Source organism: Alligator sinensis, unplaced genomic scaffold (genome assembly GCF_000455745.1).
Source record: "Alligator sinensis unplaced genomic scaffold, ASM45574v1 scaffold934_1, whole genome shotgun sequence".
Lineage (NCBI taxonomy): Eukaryota > Metazoa > Chordata > Crocodylia > Alligatoridae > Alligator > Alligator sinensis.
In genome coordinates, this window is record NW_005843134.1 from 259,758 (window position 1) to 266,457 (window position 6,700).

Here is a 6,700-nt window from a genome sequence, read left to right on the forward strand (position 1 = left end):
GAGGCCAGAGGCAGTTCCTTGTCAGTAGCCAAGGAAGAAGGAGCTCTCTGTCATGGAAGAGAGGAGAAGCCTGATGCAGGAGCAGCGTCTGACATTGCTGCAAAATGAAGAATCCCCAGTAGGGTTGAATGTGGTTATAGCCGGGCAGCTTCAGTTTATGTTATAGCCAAGGGGCTTGCATTTGTGTTGCTGTTCCTCACCGGTGGTTTGGGTGAGGCTATTAGGGGTTGGAGGAGGCCTCATAGGGGACCCACAGCAGTGCGGGGACCCTTGTACCAGTGAGGGTGCAGCATTTGGGGTGCATTGACCCCAGCCCCAGACAGGGGCAGTTGAGAAGCCTCGAGAGAAGGGGGCAGCACTTGAGAAGGTCCAGAGGACAGGGCGGCATTACTGAGGAGGCCTGGAGAGAGGGTGGCATTCTACTCTAATCAATGTGCCTTTTTACATCAGGTGCCTGAGGTGATCCAGGGTTTAGCTTGAGATCCTAAAGGATCTAATCAGTGAAGTCAGCTGCATTGAAATTTTCAAGGACTTGAAAGCTGAGAAGGCTTGAAGTTTCCTTAAGTTAAAGTTCCTCAAACTAATAGGAACTTAAACTTCAAGCACAGGTAAAACCTTGTAGGGATAAATTCTGTACCTAAGTGGATGGTTAATCACCTCAGAAGACACTAGGAGTAGGCTGACAGCTTCCTTTGTGATGAACCACCTTTCTCATACCTTGCAAACTATTTCAGATGTCAGGAAGTATATGGTGGGGGGGGGGGGGGAAAAAAAAACTGTAAATCAAGCTAGAGTTAAACCTAAGGAAATTAAAACATTATTTACAGGTAGAAGAACATTTAACTAAAAGGGTACAAAAAAGAAGAGTTGTGGTGCAGTGAGGATGAGGTAAATTAAGAAAATGTAGGTATATCTCAAAATCTAAATGAATATTTTTCTCCTGGTTTTAATAAGGACAGTGATGATGAACATGAGGGCAAATGCAGAATGGCTAATGGGAATGAGGACAAGGGGATGGAAAGTAATGCATCTGATGTGAAAATAAAAATCAAAAGGATCACATGCATTCAAGTAGCATGGACCAAATAATCTCTGTGCCAGAGCACTGAAAGACAAGGTGTACAAAATTGCAACACTGGTGATAAGGTTTCTTACAATATCTGATGAGTCAGGGATGGAAATATCTGACTGGTAGATAGTAAAGCAGGTCCTAACACACCTGGCAATGGAGCCCTCAAGCACTCTGAGTTTACCATGTATAGATAGCCATCACAGCTATATTTATGAAAAAGGAAAAAATGATCTAGGTAATTATAGGCTTGTCAGTAGGGCTGTGCCAAACTTTGGTCCCCAACTCAATTTGGTGGAGATTCAGCCCGATTTGGTGGCCAAATCTCCACGTCTTCTGAGCATTTTAAAATATGTGTATTGATAAATCTAAGATATACAGTGAATATATTTTCAATGAAAGGAAAATGTATAGTTATACAGTTATTTAACCTTTTAAAATTTTATCCAACTGGCAGAGAATGTACAGCTTTAAAAAGGAGGTTTTGTAAAGTAAATTTTAGTACTTGAGCTTTTCAGTCATGAGCACCCTATTACACCTCTCAATCCCTGTAACAGATACAAAATAAAACTACCATTACAAACTCCTCCACATTGTCCTCTCAATATGCTTCAACTCAAATCTCTGTTAACCTGAAGCAAAATAATTATGTTCCAGAAATTAGTGTACTCTGTGCTACAGTGAGAGGATCTGAAAGTGAAAGAGGCTAGATGTAAAAGGGGAAAAGGGCAAATTAATTGACTTAAGATATTTTCATTTTCCAAACTCCAAGAAGTACAAGAAACATTATAATTATTGTTAATAATGAAGAATTACTGTTGGACACAGTAGATAAAGAAGTATACACAGATTCCCTCAGGCACATACACGTGATTCTTAATCAAAGGCTATTTTGACAGTCAGACCACTCACTTAGAACTCTGGATTCCTGCTTGAGTTCCTATTTGCCTGCCACTAAAGTCATTAAAATGTACAGGGTCTAATCTCCATTATATGGATGTAAACCAGAAAAAAAGGCACTGAAATACAAAACTGGTATAGCTGAAAATAAATCAGTATATTATCTTTAATTACTTCCTGGTCTATATTAACTAGGATATTACTATACACAGGTTGTATGTGGATATGTGTGTGTGAATCGCAGCTTTGTGACAACTGCCCTGGGTGCTTAGCTTTGTCATTACACCTCTGTTCAGATATCATAGTTCATCAACTGTAGGACAATTTTAAGTGTTTTTAGACTGCTTTCATGCAGCTGGGAAGCTTTGGATCCAGTCTTCCATGTGCCCATAATGAGTACCTGAAAAATCTCACAGGTGTATTTGTCAGATCATTATTTCCTCCAGATGGATGTCAGGGCCTACTTCTGGTCTTGATGGCATAATAAAATTTGTTTGATATGATCTTGAAGGTTGTTGAATCCAGCAGGGTTCTACATTTCTTTGAGAAGTTATATTATCAAATACAAGACCACTCTGCTGATAGCTTAGGGAACAATTTATTACCAGCATGGTGGCAAAATAGTTAAGATATCTTACTATATATCCAGAAGTGTGAGTTTGAGCCTGGCTCCAAACTTGTAGCATGAGCTGCCCCTAGTCAGTATGGCTCTAGATGGCCATTTAAATTGGGGAGTCAAAAGGCAGCTGGATGTGATGCTAACATCTTTGTTTGTCATTGGCTATAAAAAGAGGCATTAACCAGGCTAGCCCAATGAGGTATGTAATCTCAGAAAGATCTTTTGATCTTTTTTTTTTCTTTTCTTGACCCTTGTCTTTGTAGGTCAGCACCATTTGCAGAGACCCTGTGATTGCCAAAGGCTAGGGATAGAAGTTACACACAAACTGGTTTAAATGATCAGATAGTGGTTTAAATCTGTAACAGAATAAAAGTTCAGTGCACATAAACCAGTTTCAAAATGGCTGAAACTGCAAATCCCAGAGACTTCAGGGGCAGCAGGAAGAAGTGAACACACAGCTCATGCTGGCTACATACCAGAGAGCCATGCTCTAGTACCCCCAACACCCCCCCAGCTTCTGGCTTGAGCCACTGAATCAAAAGTGAATGTCTGTTCATTTGCTTATTGGTTCAATCTTTGCAGCTTAGACTAACCTGTAAAGACTGAATCAACTCAGCCTCAGGCTTTTTGATTGTCTGTACTTAGCCAAAGTGACAGTAAGAAGACCATTGATCAAAGGCTTGATTTGGATATACTCAGCTGAAATCCAGATATTTTTTATTCCAATTCCAGTGCAGTAGTGAAGGAAAAGGACTCATTTTTTATTTCTCAGGAGTACTGCATTGCTTAGAATTCATCCTCAAGAACTGCTCAGGGCAATAAATCCTGAATACTTCCCATCTGAAAGAGTTAAGTTTTTCTCAATGTGGGAAAACAGGGTACAGTACCTTCCACACACTGTACTATCTGGACCTATCAAACCTGTCTGAAATTGCCTGTCGATTCCCATGGAGGCAGTCCTAGAGTGAGAAAGGGCTAATGCCTTTTATTTATTTTGGGTAACATCTTACCAGGTATGACTTAATATAAAAACTACACTTTAGCCATCTTTGTACTGGATCTTTGCCCCAGCAGGGAGAATGCATAAGAAAGAAAAATTGCAGGAAAAGAGCTCATGTGGAATTGCACCAAAATCCAGTTCATGATGGTTAGTTTATCTATTTCCTACACCATGAAAAAACAAAAACACTACCCCTTGCACAATGTTGCATTATGATGCAGAAAACCAATAGAAAGAAGATTACACAGATGCTGTGAGGGTTCATGTGGTAACAGCTATACAAGGCTTATAAAATATAAAGCATTATATTTAGCATATATAAAATATAAAGTATATAAAGCAGGTAAGTATTATGATTAAGAAGCAAAAGTGAAACATCTTTTTTTTTTCACCTGTTTACCTAAAGAAATTGCAAATAAAAGTGTGAATACCAAGAGCTAAATGGTATTAAAAAAAGGGCCTTCAGGTTTTAATAATTGAAGGTGCTGCAGGTATCCTGGTAAATTACATTTCTCTAAGTACATAAAACCAAATCCTGATGTTCATACTTTGCAGGGCCAAAATTTTCAGTGACCAAAATCAGTGTTTTCACCGAGTAAGAAAGAGTAATGCCATGAAGATATGGTCCATGGATTTATATTGACAGATTTATCCCTTAAAATTTTTAAATAGAAACTATTAATTATACATCTCCATATGACTGAAGCATTAATATTATCAATTAATGGAAATCACCCCCAAATGTAGATTTCTCTGTTAAGATAAAAGTATAACTTATACAAATTCCATTCTAATGGATGTAGGATTTTTTCTTAAAGAGCTGCTTGTGTTGCATTTGGCTCAGTCCTAAAATTTCAGCAGGTGAATTGAAGCAGACATACCTTGTCATAGTGTTTGAGCAAGTCAGAAGAATCTGATGGGTCACTCTAGTTTCCACTTCATTAGATGGAAGCTTTCATGCTCCTCTGACATTTTTACCCACTTTATCAGATGAGAATCATATGGTTATTATGGTTCGAGTGATGATAATGAGCAGTTCTGTTATTGAATAACAAACAACATGCTTATGTCATGCTGCACATCTCTGCTTATTTTACAACATCTGTAAATTGTAGATTGTAGTTAATATATCCCAATTTTTGCCTGGTTATAATTTTTTGCAGTACTACTTTATTTTGGGTCCTAAATTGCATAGAAAGTTATTGGGTCTTGACTTAATTTCTGAAAATGGAACTGCAGCTTGTAAGGTAATTTTCTTGCTAAACTTTCAATGTATGCAAGCCAGGTTATTACTTCTCATTGGAATTTTGGCCAGCAACGTGGCTTCCATTTCCTCCTTTGTGCTTTGTTTTGATTAGCTTTGTTTTATTTTTACTTTTCTGCGCTTAGCTCAGCTGATTCCAGCTTCTAGTTTTTCACATGTCACCCCAGAACAATTACTGAACACCCCACAATATGGGGAATACAAAGAAATTAAGCAAAATGACCTAAGAGAAAAATGAAGTAGCTGAAAGTGCCAAAAGAGCTGAAATTCTCTAGAAATATAGGAGACAATTGGCAGAAATTTAAGTAGGATTTCACTCTGTCTTATTTCTGATGACAGCAGAGTCTCATGTGCTTGATATGTTTAACAGGTTTCAGTTAACAAGATTTGCAGCCTGAGTTAGTAAGAGAGAGGAGGAGCTCATGAAATCCCTATTGGATGACCAGATTCTGATTGGAGTCTGGAACTAAAAAAACCCTAGAGGGTATGTTTACAGCAGAGTGATAGAGCAAGGAATGGCTTATTTCCAGGGATGATGTACATGGAACAGGAGTTCAGAGTGAGGTTATTACCTCAGTGGTGGATCTGTGCTACCTGTCACCACATTGCAACATACACAGAGAGTGCTTCAAGACTCGGAATTAACCATGGACAAAGTAGTTAGAATTTACCAAAAATCAGAAGCCACACAGTCTAGAATGGAGCATATGGTGGGTGAACAGTGCATGTAGGTATGATTAAGAATCCAAAGACAGTCTGCAGGAAAAGAGACCTAAGGCTGAAGGTATGTGGAGCCCAAAGTCAGAATCAAAGAAAAGCAAAAGCAGTTGCACATTCTATACATTGGTACACATCGGGGAAAATGCCTGGCATATGAGGAGGGATGCCAGAATTCAATGGTTTATATCAGGGCTGTTCAGCTGAAGGCCCACAAGCCACGTGCATCCTACAAAGCGCTACACAGCTGCCCCTGACCTTACCACTCCAGCTGTAGAAATTACAGGCATCCTGGGACTCTCCCTCCCTCCTCTGGCTTCCACTGTGAGGCAGGCCATGGTGGTGTGGCCCATGATGCTGGGGGAGCTGGCAGTCCATCGCAATGCCACAGGGGAGCCCATGCACACACAGTGCAGCGGGAGATGGACAAGGCCCAAATGCACATATGATGTGACAGGGGAGTACTTGCCTATGCATGCATACAGCCTGGGGAGCCCATGTCCCTTGCTAGTCCCTACTAATGCAGCGTGCAGGACAGGTGGCTCCCAGCAACTTAGAAGTTGGATATCCCATCACTGGTTTATATAATTGTGCATGTGTTGGCACGATGTGAACAGAGGGAACAATGAGAGCTTCATTAGCCTAAATTATCTTTCTGTAGGAGCAGCAAATACCATTGCAGCAGGAAATAAGTGAACTGTCAGCCTGAAAGCAAATGGAACATCTAAAAGTTGTACTTGAGTATAGGTGCATGAGGCAATGTGGTAACAGAAACAGCAATATGATATGAGCACTGAAAATAAAAACTACAAGGAGTTAGAAGGTAAATGGACGAAACTCAAGGCCAGCAGTAACACTTATCCCCAACAAAGGAGTATACAAACTAGATGTGTGTGAGAGCAGGAGGCCAGGCCCTCCAAAAACTTGGGGCTGGGGACCCTGAGAAAAGCCCTCTTCTGCTCACTGGGAGAAAATGGTGACACCCGGTAAGGGCCGGAGATTAGCCTTGCGGCCCTGCAGGGACAGTGGCAGCAGCAGCGGAGCAGCCAGGACCCTGCACTCAACAACTTCTATGTAAGCTCCTGCTCCCTAAAGATTTAGAGATGCCAGGGAGCTGCCAGTAAAACTGGA